The following is a 14246-nucleotide window of genomic DNA, read 5'->3' as shown; positions in this document are numbered from 1 at the left end:
TCTAAACGCTACCCAAATCAGCATGAGATAGCATTTTACATGAATGCCTTAGGAGAAAACGTGATTCACATTGAGATTCAAATAAAGAAAAAAAATCAACAAAAAGAATTCAAATTCAATGACTAAATTCATATTTAGTTTGAGCTAACCATTATCACACAATTTTGTTATCAACATAAGCATGGTAATAGAAATCATTCTACTGAACAATCACATTATATGCATTAATTCTATTGAAATATGTACTATATGCCACAGGGGCATTTTTGTCTTTTCCTCTTTTATCTTTTTTGTTTTTTTTTTTGTCTTGGGTCACCCTAACAAATAAATGCTAAATCCGGTGCTGCCAAAGGTGACGACTTCTTTTTGGCTCTCACTTTTTTTTTTCTTCTTCTTCTTCTCTTCTCCTTGCTGAAAACATGGTATCAGAGCGAGACAATGCTCTGTAAATTTTTTCCTACTATTTGAAGATCTTCCTTGATCCTCAAAACTGCGAATGGAAGAGACAGGTGCGAGATTCATCTGAAGACTGTTCGATTCCAGTTCCTACCCGTTTCTTGGACTGCAATTGTTTTGTACGGCACCCAGAGACCAGTGGATGACTGATTGAAATTCCTTAAGAGGTCAGTGTTCTCATTTTGTGTTTGTTTCCCTGCTTCTGCACTGGAATCGATAGAAACCCCTGGACTGAATAAGGACAAAAGTCAAAATCTTTTTTGTTTTTGTTCTTGATGTTGAAACCTTGACCGAATGGTATAAAGGGAGTTTGTCCCTCTTTGTGGGTGTGAAGACCCAATAATCTTCATGTTTAAGGAACCTTTGTAGGTCATAAGTGACTTAGTTCGACTGACAGAATGCAGCAGCCTTCCTTAAATGTGTTTCTGTAGTTCTTATTGCCTTAATAAGGGGCTTATCAAATCTGTGAATACCTGTGACAGCAAGGCCTATGCTCCGATCTAGCAGTTTTTTGTGTTAGCTTAGATGGGAAAAGACTTGAATAATCTTTGTGTGTACTGCCTTCATTTGACTCCGATGAATTTTGAAGATTCTGCAACTTTGGGAACCACCTCACATCAAGGAGGAATGACTGGTGGTACATTAAGGTTGGATATATAAATGGGAAAACTATGGGACCTAAGGCTGGTACTGCTGATTATGATATCTGGGACCAAGAAAATTGCATGATAATGTCTTGGTTTTTGACCACAATGCTGCCATCTCATGTGGGCTGAGACAATAAAGGAAATTTGGGATCAAGCCAAGGCAACATACTTAGAATAGAGACACTATGCCAGGATTTATCAGTTACAAGCAAAATCTTCGACATGTAAGCAAGGAGAAAGGAACTTATCGTCATATTATTCTGCCCTCACTTCAGTTTGGAAAGAACTTGATTAGTACCAGAACATTGAATGGGAAAGTGAAAAAGATGCTAAAGCATATAAAAAGTTCATTTCTCAACAAAGGGTGTTCGCTTTCCTTCTGGGTTTGAATCCTGTGTATGAACCTATTCGTGTTCAGATTTTAGGCAGCAAGGATTTTCCATCTGTCCAAGAGGTTATGCACTTGTTCAGTCTGAAGAGAGTAGGAAGTCTGCCATGAATCCTCTTGAGGGGGGACTATTGCTCTTGCTGTAAGGGGTAACACTGGGGCACCGATAAAAGGGGAAATCAGAAAAAAATGGATGATAAAGACAAAATGTTGTGTACTCTTTGCCAAAAACCTAGGAACACCCGTGAAACCTATTGAGAATTAAATAGAAAACCAAAATGGGCACAGGAATTGGGAAAAAAATCAATACAAGAACCAAGCAAGAAGTCATACCAGAAGAAGTTTAATTTGGATCACTTAGCATCTAATGAACATCAGAGTACTTCTCAGGACTATCTCCCTTGTTCTGACCCAAAGGAAGATATTATCAATTCCTTCTGTGACCATTTAGAGCAATATGGTAGGGCTCTCCACAAAGCTAACTCTGGACCCACACCTTCTACTTCTTTTGCCTCCTCTTCAGGTAATTCTGCTTCAGCTTTCCATGTGTCTACTGATAACCTGGAATGCTCATGGGTCATTGATTCCAGCACATCCAACCACATGACTGGTAAGTCAATCTTGTTTCAAACATATTCTCTTCTCTCTAGGAGAGATAAAGTGAGACTAACAAATGGATCATTCTCCTCCATTGCAGGTCAAGGATCTATATCTCTACCTTTAGGCCTCTCCTTATCTAATGTCCTACATGTTCTCAAGTTACCTATTAATCTGTTATCCATTAGTAGTATTACTCATACATTGAATTGCTTAGTAACATTTATTCCCCATTCTTTTGTTTTTAGGATTTGGCTACTGGAAGGACGATTGGTAGAGGGGACATGGTGGATGGTTTCTACGTGCTGGAGAACAAAGTCAGTCTTACAGTTTTAGAGTCTTTGACTCCGTTGAGTAAGAGTCATATTATTTTGTGGCACCATTGTTTGGGTTATGTGTCTTTTAAGCCTTTGAAATTTTTGTTCCCAGAGTTGTTTAAGTCTTTGTCTGTTAGTGATTTTCAGTGTCAAGTGTGTCAACTGAGTAAACATTGTAGAATATCATTCCCTTTATGTAATAAAAGATCAGAATTTCCTTTTCACATTGTGTATTCAGATGTGTAGGGACCTGTTAATATTCCTATTGAGTATGGTTACAAGTATTTTATTTCTTTTGTTAATGACTTCTCTCACTACACTTGGGTTTATCCTATGCATTCACGGCTCTCAACACAGGAGTTCGTGTGCCAAAACCCCATAACAAAATGGGGTTGCAGAAAGATTTTGGGTGGATGTTGTTCTGACCGTTGCCTATGTCATCAATAGAACACCATCTCAAGTATTATAATATAGGTCCCCTCGTCAACTCCTTTTCCCTAAAGCTTTTTTGTTTCCTATCTCTATGCGAGTCTTTGGATGTAAGTGTTTTGTTCATAATCTCTCTCCTACTCATGGTAAGCTTGATCCAAAAGCTATTGTGTGCATTTTTCTTGGTTATCCCCTTGCTCAGAAAGGTCATCTTTGTTTTGACCATGTGTCTAAAAAATACTTTTCCTTTATGGATGTCTCTTTCTCTGAAGATATTCCCTACTTTCCTGTTTCTCCTCAAGGAGAGAGTAGAGTTGAGGAGAAACAGAGTCTGACTCAAGTTTCATTGCCGTCTATTCCTAATCCCCCTCCATTTCGTGTCTTTCGGAGATTGCACTACAAAAATTAAGGCCAACAAGTTCAATCGCCATAGAGCCACCAGAAACCATTCCACCAATGCCATTAGAATCTCAAGCGTTGGATCCTTCACCCCACCTAAATACTATTGTTGCAAAAAGGAAGGGTGTCAGATCATGCACCACACACCACCCTATATCTCATTTTTTGTCCTATGAGAATGTTTCATCTTATTTTCATGCTTTTCTATCTGCCATTGATAGTGTTCCCCTTTCCAAGAGTGTTGTGAAGGCCTTACTTGTTCTTGAGTGGATAGATGCAATGAAATAAAAGATCAATGTTCTTCACAAAAATGGCACGTGGGAATTGGTAGATCTTCCTAAGGGAAAGAAACCTGTAGGATGCAAATGGGTATTCTCTATAAAGATGGATCTGTGGAAAGGTATAAGGCTCGGCTAATTGCAAAAGGTTTCACACAAGTGCATAGAATTGATTATGCCGAGACTTTTGCTCCGGTTGAAAAAATGAACTCTATTCAGGTTCTCCTATCTCTAGTTGCAAATCTTGATTGGGAGCTTCACCAACTTGACATAAAGAATGCCTTCCTAAATAGTGATTTGGAAGATAAAATGTATATGACTCAATCCCCTGATTTTTGTGCTAAATGAAGTGAACAAAAAGTTTGCAAATTGAAGAAATCTTTGTATAGTCAAAAGCAATCTCCGAGAGCTTGGTTAAGCAAGTTTCACCCAACAGTTCAACAGATGGGGTTTAAGTAGTGCCAATCTGATCACACACTTTTTGTAAAGAGGGAACAAGGAAAAACAACAGCCTTGGTTGTTTATGTAGATGATATTGTCATCACTAGAGATTGGATCTCAGAGATTCAGAGATTAAAGAAATTCCTCGCTACACAGTTTGAGGTAAAGGACCTAGGGCACTTGCACTACTTCCTTGGTATTGAGGTTGCTAGCTCTCAGCAAGGCATCTTCATTTCCCAAAGGAAGTACACCCTAGATCTCCTAAAGGGTACAGGAAAGCTAGGAGCTAAATTAGCTGATACACCTATAGATGTAAATCACAAACTTAGGGATTGCAGTGGTGAGTTCTTGAAAGATCCAAGGTAGTACCAAAGACTTGTGGCAAGCTTCTCTACCTATCCATGACTAGGCCTGACATAGCATATGTTGTGGGTGTCCTCAGTCAATTCATGCATGCACCCAAGGAGGCACACCTAGAGGCAGCATACAGAATTATTTGGTACTTGAAGAAATTCCCAAGGACAGGTTTACTCTTTAAGAAACATGGGCACATAAGAGTAGATGTGTACAAAAATGCAGATTGGGCTGGCTCAATGGATGATAGAAAATCCACCAGAGGATATTGTACCTTTGTTGGTGGAAACCTTATGACTTGGAGAAGCAAAAAACAGAGTATGGTGGCCAGGTCAAGTGTGGAGGCAGAATATAGGGCTATCTCACATGGAGTTGTAGAGTGACTGTGGATCAAGAACCTATTGAGTGAATTAGGATTTCCTTTTGATGATCCTATGTCATTCTATTGTGATAAAGCTGCCATCAACATCGCAGCCAACCCAATTCTCCATGATAGGACCAAGCATATTGAGGTTGCCAAACATTTCATCAGAGAGAAAATTGAGAAGGGGCAAGTGTGCACTCCCTACATTAGCTCTGATGAATAGCTTGCAGATGTTCTTACTAAAGGGTTATGCTCACTACGACATTACAATCTTTGTGACAAGTTGGGAATGTTTGACATCTTTGCCCCAACTTGAGGGCGAGTATTGAATATGTACTATATGTTGTAGGGGCATTTTTGTCTTTTGTCTTTTATTTTTTGACTTGAGTTGCCCTAACATATAAATACTAAATCTGGTGCCGCCAGAGGTGATTCCTTTTTGGCTCCCATGTTTCTTCTTCTTCTTCTTCTTCTTCTTCTTCTTCTTCTTCTTCTTCTTCTTCTTCTTCTTCTTCTTCTTGCTAAAAACAAATTCCGAAGGCACAAAAATAAAAAGAGCAATAAGCATGCACTTTCCTTAGACAACTCCAACCAACACCTAGAAAACTATCATCAGCCCAACAATTTAAAAGAGCAAATAGAGGAGATTCCCAAAACTTCAAAAGCCCAAAATTCCCAACTGTCTAAACCCAGAATTGGTGACCAACTGATGATAAACCCTATGAATTTAGAAAAAGATAAACCACTACAAATTACCGCAACTAAAAATAGAAAGGGAAATAACATTCACACTACTCCTAGGAACTCCCTACTGGAGTTACCAATCTGTGGGCACCGAAAAGTGACTCACTTCGTGGCTAAATTATTGGAGTCGCCACCCATCATGGCAGAGGAAAAAGGGAGTGATGGGACTCCCATTAAATTGAATAATTTTGACCTATAGTGACCCTGTTATCGGGATAAAGCAATCTGGGTAAGTTGGGGAGAAGAGAGGGAAGGGGAGTTTCAACGAACATAATAACTCATTCCAATGAGTGCAAACTGAGTTCGAGGCCTCCTCGAACTCTGGCAAGCTTCATAAATGTGCAAGAATACACACACTCGACATGCAATCACTAGGTTTTCTCACATTGTCAATTCTCTTATTATTATTATACCTTATTTTGGGTTTAGCAGCAGCTCTAGCAACAACACATGGATTACTATTTTCTACTGACACTAAATTTTTTAATGGGAGTTCAAAGAAAAACAAACAAATGAATAAAAAACATGTTGTTCAATCCAGTTACAGAACCAGACAAAATCCAAGCTTCTCTGTTCACAGCCCAAGATTCGGATTGGAATCCAATAAATGGGGCGTTACTGGGATTTCCCTTCTTCAAGCCCTTCATTGGAACCAACCATTACTCGAGAAGGTCCAAAGGGACCCCAGTTAGATTGGTTGTGAATAGAGATAGACCTGAAGCTTGAACCAAAAAAGCAAGGAGGAACCTGAAACTCGAATGAAAGAATGCGAGGGGTGGGTGAGGTTGCTTGTGTCCAATCCCTTTATACCTCGTGCCTACAATAGTTTCCCCTCTCACTCTTTCATTCTAAGCTCCTATAATTACAGCAAGGGGAAGAATCTACCTCTGCGTCTAAGGCGACTTAGAAGCCTGTGCTCATCAAATGGCGACAATTGCACAGCTGGTGGCGTCTCTTCCTTACCTTTGGGTTCTGGGACTGATTCAAGTGAAAGGGGAGGTTGTGATCCTCTACTACCTCAATCCTGGAATGACCTGGGCGACTGAATCATTGGGTAGAAATTCCATCAAATGGCTTAGAGGCAACCCAACCGAAGGGTTCAGAAGGAAGCCCCCGTGCACGTCAAGGATGTTGTCACAGAAACTTTAGGTGGGAGACAGAGAGGTTCTGATTTGGAGAGAGATTTCGGAGGGTGTCGGAATTCGCCTATGGAAGCTTCTCCTCTCGCTGGCAAACACTGACTTTGTTCCTTGTTTAAGTATGGGAGGTGGAGGGAAGATGAAGGACTCGAAATCGAGTACCCCCTTTGACCCTTTTTGGGTAAGAAAAGAAAGAAACTTAGGGTAAATTTCTTAAACTACCCTTATGGTTTAGTTAATTGACTAAGTGTACCTTTACTGTTTAAAAATTAATTAACACTACCCCTATTGTTTCTAACAGTTGACTAATTCTTCTTAAGCATTAATGCCTGTCAACAGAAATATGAAAAAGAATGTTTTACCCTCTACTATAAATTACTCGGATCTCTCCTTCTCCCTCTCATTTTCTTCACCGATAATGGTCGGATATGGGTTCCTTGCAGATCTGAGAGATACTCAGATATGGTTTGTCCTCATATGCGGCAAGAAGCCACATGGCTAGTAACACTAAACTGGGCATTGTTCTTGAAGGCTTCACAAAGACATTAGTCCATTGCAACACTATCCCTATGGCTTCACAAATACATAGGGCTAGTAACACTAAACTGGGCATTGTTCAAACGATGATGCCTCCAGTCCTTGTACTCATCCTCTTAACTGTCATAACTAGTAGAATGAAGGCCAAAGGCAAAATCGAAGCTCCCCAACCTCTTTAACTGTCATAACCAGTGAAACAATCAGAGTGTCGACCTCTGCATTTGCCGAAATTCCAAAGAAGAGAACAAGATGAGCGTTGACCTCTGCAGTTGCAGCGGTTCTAGAGAAGAAAACGAGAGGGCTGCCGACCTTTGCGATTCCGGAGAAGAGTAGTGATTACAGAGAAGACAATATATTGCTAGACTTGATGTCACGGTGCAGCACCACCTGGTCCCACCCATGACGCAGGTAATTCAAGCCTTCTGCTACATGGACGAGCACCCTTCGTCGTCCCTCCCACCCCAACAATTGGTTCAACTTGTCAAAGATCCAACTGCTGAGGCTGCATTAGGCATGTAATCGTAGACCAACATCAACTCGTTGCCTTTCCTGCACCACCCTCTCATGTGGACTAAGTTCTTGTGTTGCAGCCCGCCCATGCTTGAGATCTCGGCCATGAAATCTCTCAATCCCTACTTGGAATCATGGTTGATGCATTTGATTGCAACCTCTGTGTTGTTGGGTAGAGCTCCTCTGTATACTTTGCGAAAACCACTAAACCCTAGAAGATTTTCTTTTGAAAATTGATTTGTTGCTTCATTAAGCTCTTGGAAGGAGAACCAGTGGAGCTAGTACTCAAGCTCCCATTCTTCAATGTTGTCCTCCTCTTCGCTTTTCCTCTTCCTTCACCAAAACCAATAAAATAAGAACCAGAAAGATTAAAATTGTAACGGTGAAAGAAGAAATAGCGATTCCTAATATAGCTTCCACAGAATATGACGGCTGCAAATGTGGAAGATGCGGCGTAAAACTTGGCAATTTCATTGTATTTATGTCGACGAAGAGTCAAATCCTTTATTACTAAAGCTCCAAGCTAACATCCTCTATGCTTCTCCTAAAGTGTCCTTTGATGCAGAGAACCCAACAAACATCTCGTTGGATATGTATTCACCTATTTCATTGGCATAATAATTGAACAGAGTTTTAGATGGTCGAGAAATACTTGCAGGAGCAAAATGTTTGCATCCGACCTATGCAACTCCGGTGGTTCCAGTGATTCCAGAGAAGAAAACGAGAGGGAAAAGGAAGAGGGGGAAGGTCGTAATTGCAATTCCCCTATAGCATTCGACCTTTGCAGTTCTGGCAGTTCTTGAGAAGAGAAAGAGAGAAAATGGGAGAGATCAAAGATCAGAGATCTACAGTGAAAGAGGGAGAGGTCGGAGGTGGAGGGTAAAATGAAAGAGGGCGAGGTCGGTGGTGGAGGGTTAAATTGGGTTTTTAAAAAACTACATGTCCTATGCCTATGAGTTTTGACATAATATTAACAGAATCTAATGATAAGGGTAGAGTTAGTCAATTGTCAGAAACAGTAAGGGTAGTGTTAGTCAATTTTCAAATAATAAGGGCATCCCCTATTTATAAGAAGGGGTGCCAAATAAGAAGGGAACCTGGGTTCCCCCCACCATCCCCTATTTATAGGGTTCAAGTTGGGGTAGTTTGGGCATTTTTTATTTTTATGGGGGTAGAAAGGTCCAAAAGAAGGAAGTTTGGGGGCACTTTAGCTATAAAGGTGTATGGGGATATTTTGGGTATTTTGAGTCTTTAGAGGTAAGGTAGTCCAAAATGTGAGTTTGGGGGTATTCTGAGAGGGAAGGTGTTGTGAGTGCATTTTGGGTATTTTGAGGGTTTTCAAGGGTAAAATGGTGCAAATGAGAGAAATAATATTTTGGGAAGAAAGATATGTGGGGGTATTTTAGATATTTTGATAGTTTTCAAGGGTAAAGAGGTCTAGATGAGGTAAATTTGGGGGGGCTTCTTGGAAGAAGGGTGTGGGGAGTATTTTGGGTATTTTGATGGTTTTTCAAGGGTAAAAATGTTTAAACAAGGTAAACTTGGGGGGGGGGGGGGGGGGGGGGGAGGGGGGAATTCTAGGAAGGAAGATGTGTGAAGGGGAGTGCGGGTTATTTTGAAGTTTTGGAGGAGGTTCTAACAAAAGTTGTAACAAGGGAATATTCTGATCCAAGGGTAAACAACTTTTGGGTAGTCAGGATTTACTTAGGGAGGGTTGGTGTGTTGAAGCTATATCTTGAGAGAGTTGTGCAAACAAATGACAGCTTGTGAAATAGAATCTTGCTTGGTTGGAAGGCTTGGAATGGATTTTTTTTAAGTGAAATTTGGTGGGTAAGGTTTTCGAGGGTTCTAGACTCGTTGGTAGAGTCAAATGGGTCTGAAGAAGTCTGCATCTAGGGGATTTATGGATCATGGTTCTTGAATAATTAGGATGACTAAAAAAGAAATCTTTCTTCATCAAGGGGCAAATGATGGAGCATTGAGATGAAATTCGATAGGCGAGTTTTAGGGTACTTGGAGTCTCTGAGGGGTGTACAAGGGGCTAATATCCACTTTTTGGGTGCTGACACTGACTGGCCGGCCAAATCACCCTCCATCACCTACTATTAACAGTATTAGAGATTCAACTGTGACTTGTCACCTTACTATTGGTTCAAGTGGTGCTTTAAAAAAACAAAATATTTCATCATGCTATTCCAAAAATATGCCATTAAATACTTTAATCATTTTGGGAAGAAGGGTATAAGTATGGTGCAACAAATTAAGACTGCATTTGGCCTGGGATTTGTTTAATTTGAAAGACAGTAAGAGGGAAACAAAAAACCAGGAGAAAGTTCTTTGTGGCCAGTTTGGTAAAAGCTCCAGCAGGGACAGGGATTCAAATTCTATTACCACCCAATTTGTTGGGGAGGGGCTATAAGTGTAGTGCAGTACTACTCAAACGGCCCTATGGAGAATTTGGGGGTATTACCAAATAAAAAAAAAAAGTGATTAATTCCTTCTAATTCTTCAAATGATGCCTTATATGCTAAGGTTATTCATAAAATACGTGTAAAACTGGTTTAGACGCGAAAACTGAGTAACAATTGGGAAGAAGAATGAAGTCCCGATTTCATTGAATGAGGTCTTTATAAATACAATTGGAGGAGAAGAGTAACCGACTAACATTTGACACCTAAGCCTAGAGTCCGTTGTAACAAATGACAGCTATACAACTAACTTACAGCTGTAATATCTCTAACACACACCCAGCATGGAGTAGTAAAATGCCCAACTTGGATAAAAGGTGATGAAATTGATCAGAGTTAAGAGCTTTAGTAAATAAGTCAGCCGACTGATTGTAGCTAAGTAAATGTTGTGGACGAATGGCTCCTTGCTGTACATGATCTCTAACAAAGTGACAATCGATCTTGACTGTCATTGCACGATACTCAACTTCAACAGAAGAGTATGAAACGGTATATTGCTTTTTTGTTTTCCAAGATATGCGAGAGTTACCAAGCATGGTAATGTAACCTGTAGTGGAGGGTCGTATTAGTAGACAGTTGAACCAATCTGAGTCACAAAATCCTTGAAGAATGATGTCATTCTGAGCTGCCATGAAGATGTCAGAAGAGAAAGTGCCTTTGAGATAGCGAACAACACGCAAAGCAACATTGAGATGGTCATGCAGAAACTGACTTAAGCAGTTGACAGCAAAGCAGAGGTTCGGTCAGTGAAGTACACTAGTCGGCCAATAAGCCGACGATATTGTGCTGGATCAGTCAGAGAAGGACTGGAAGAGTCAGTGAAGTGTCTTTGACACTCCATGCGTGTTGGTGCAGGCTTAAAGTCTATCATCCCTGTGTCTTGAAGTATATATGCCTGAATCAGTGCGAGTTACCTCAAAACCCAAGAAAAAACTGGGTGGTCCAACATCGTTCCTAGCAAGTCTAGGGAAAAAAGTGCTTGGGTCAATTTATGAAACCAACTGCCAGAAGCTTGTTTGAACCCATAAAGAAATTTCTGCAAATTGCATACTCCACAGTCAACTTGTTAGGCAAATTCGGGAGGGATACTCATATAGACTTCTTCATCAAGATCTTTTATTCACATCAACATCTCAATGTAACTAGTTTTGCTACAGGTGCAAATGTGCCTTCCACTTGATTGTTTCCTTTAGCTATTAAACGTGCTTTGCAAGAGTCCTAAGTCTTGTTATTTTCCAAAGCTGTAATTTCATCATCCATTGCTTGTTTCCATATGTAGAGGGTCAGAGGCTGCTTGAGCATATGTAGTGGGTTCAACCTCTAATCTTGTAGTCGGGCTGGGACTTTGTGAGACCGTTGTGGTCATGTGGTGATGGTGGTTGGGGTCTGTTGCATTGTGGGTGAAAGAGGCCCAATGTTGGGTTCAGGATCATCGAGTTTTGAGTGGATTCAGCAATGATTTCATTTGTGGGTTGGAGAGCAGTATCAATGTGGGTGGAATGACGGGGGACGGTTGGGTTTTCTGAGTTTGGGAGAAGGGGAAGATGTGCTAATAGAAACTTAGATCCCGAGAAACAAATATACGACTAGTGGTTAGGTCGAATGTGCGGTATCCTTTCTTGCCCATGTGGGTAGCCAACAAAGATTCCTTTTAACAGCCCCTGCAAATTTATCAAGGGGTCGGGGATGACTTGAGCATAAATGTTCATAAGATGGTGGTGAATGAAATAGTGATTTATAGAGTGAGCGTCCAGATAACACCGATGTGGAGAGAAGGTTGATGATGTAAGTGGTTGTCAGTAAATATTCCCCCCAAAAGCACGAGCTACTTCCGGCAAATGTCGATGTGACATTTTGCTGGGTAAGTATTCTTGCAGTTGCCGTGACATGAATTGAACGCCATTGTCTGATATGAAACAATTGAATTGTCTATGCACCATGTTGCAAAAATATATGAGGGAAGGGACCGCCTTTGATTTATTTCGTAACAGATATACCCAAGTACATCGGGTGTTATCATCTACAATTGTTAGAAAAAAATGAGCCCCAGAATGTGAAGGAGCTCGATAGCCTCCCCATGTATTGCAGTGAAGAAGCTTGAATGGTTGAGAAACACGAGTTGTTCTGATTGGAAATGGAACCCGTGCATGTTTGGCGTGGTGGCAAGCATCACAACAAGTGTTTTGGGAGCTAGTTTGAACACCAAGAATAGAAGAAATGCTATTGTTGGAAGCATGGCCAAGTCGCCTATGCCATGTGGTGCAATTCTCTTCAGAGACAGCCAAATGAGTAGATGTGGGTGTCTGATCGACAAACTTGAAGTGGTACAGACCAAGGTGGAGTTTACCCACTCCAATCACCATCTTGGAAACAAGGTCCAGGAGGAAACAAAAGGTTGGAAAGAATAATACCACGCATTTTAATTGAGTAGTAAACTTACTAACGGACAGTAAATTGCATTTGAATTGTGGCATGTAAAGCACATTATGAAGGATAGTCCCCTTACCCAATGAAACAGAGCCTTGTTGGCTTGCTGGAATTATGTCACCAGTGGGTAGATAAACTGGTTTAGTGAGGTTGTTGTGTGTGACAAAATTCAGGTCTGAAGTAACCATGTGGTCGGAAGCACTACTATTTAAGATCCAAGAAATAGGAGAGAAGTCATCACCAGATGCATTTGCTGCTGCAAACTTAGGGGAGCTTACACTCAACAAAGAGAGCAGCTGTGTATATTGCTGCATGGTAAGCCCATTGATTGGAGAGGTTTCAGTGGTGTTGCAAGGCTGCGAAGGAATGGATTCAGTTCCAGCTGCACAAGAACTCGATCCATTGCTAGGTCTGGTGCCTTGTGGCCTTGACGGCCATATTTTCCTTTTCCCTAGTTGGGAGGATATCCGATTAATTGGTAGCATTTGTCTCGTGTATGCCCCTGTCGTTGGCAATGATCGCACCGAATCTTGGTTCGACCTGGTCCATTGGAAGCCCGAGGTGGTGGTTGAAACGAGGCTTGCAGTGCCGATGCTTCAGGAACTGGCGGGCCACGAAGAGAAATAAACTGCTGATGGCGTTCTTCTTGAAGTATCAAAGAATACGCCTTGGGCAATGGATCTGACCCAAGGATGCTGGACCGTATGGTGTTGTAGTTTTCATGCAGGCCCATGAGAAATTGATACAATTTTTCCTTCTCTCGTTCAGCCGCAAGTATCTTTGCAGCAGCGCCACATGCGCATTCTGGATATGAGGTCAAAATGCCAAGCTCATCCCAAAGTGTTTTTAATCTGGTGAAGTAGCTGGTGATAGAGAGATCGGCTTGCTGTAGCATGGCCAGATCCCGTTTTAATTGATGGATTCTTGGAATGTCACTCTGCGAGTATCGGACTTCCAGTTCTTTCCACACATCAGAGGCTGAATCTACGAATGCCACACTGTCGTAGATTTCTTTATCATTGAATTGAGGATCCAAGCCACAACCATGGCATTGCATTTCTCCCAAGCAGTCCATTCCGACGAGGTAGGGTCAGGACGTGACAAAGATCCGTCTATGAAATAGATCTTGTTCTTGGCACGAAGAGCGTTTTTCATAGCCCTCTGCCAAGTTGGATAGTTGTCGCCGGTGAGCAACTATGAAACCAGGACACTTTCTGGACTGTCGGAGGGGAACAAGAAGAAAGGAGAGGCCGGATCAATGGATGCCGTTAAATTGCTGGTGGACGATGAAGTCGTCATTTCTTTTATCCCGTGAGACACAATAAGAAAAGAGTTGTAGACGATGAAAAAGAGACAGAAACAAGTCGGCAGATCACCGCTGCAGTAAGTAGTTGATGGCGATGGCCTCGGATCGAAAGATTATTCCAACCTTGCTCTGATACCATGTAAAACTGGTTCAGACACGAAAATATAGCAATAATTGGGGAGAAGAATGAAGTCCCGATTTCAATGAATGAGGTCTTTATAAATACAATTGGAGGAGAAGAGTAACCGACTAACAATTGACACTAAGCCTGGAGTTCGTTGTAACAGATGACAGCTGTACAACTAACTTACAGCTGTAATATCTCTAACAATACGTGTGGTGGCAAGCATGTTCTTTTATGATGTAGAACTACAAGTGTGAAACTGTAAACTAGATTTCAATTACCCAAATAAAAGGGAGGACGAGTCTTTCTCCTTTTTCAGTC

The 14246-nt window shown here is 41.2% G+C and overlaps 1 long non-coding RNA gene across 1 annotated transcript; it reads left to right on the top strand.

Moving 5' to 3' along the window:
• The first annotated feature begins 352 nt into the window (after positions 1-352).
• LOC148861364 (uncharacterized) lies at positions 353-2626 on the top strand. The gene is made up of 2 exons (XR_016112635.1): positions 353-2101; positions 2337-2626. It is a non-coding gene; the product is annotated as an uncharacterized LOC148861364 (long non-coding RNA).
• The last annotated feature ends 11620 nt before the right edge of the window (positions 2627-14246 follow it).

Source organism: Nelumbo lutea, chromosome 4, assembly GCF_056320005.1.
Source record: "Nelumbo lutea isolate HS-2025 chromosome 4, American lotus-T2T, whole genome shotgun sequence".
NCBI classification, from domain to species: domain Eukaryota; kingdom Viridiplantae; phylum Streptophyta; class Magnoliopsida; order Proteales; family Nelumbonaceae; genus Nelumbo; species Nelumbo lutea.
Note: the sequence above shows the minus strand (reverse complement) of the source record. Positions and strands in the feature narration are given on the sequence as shown.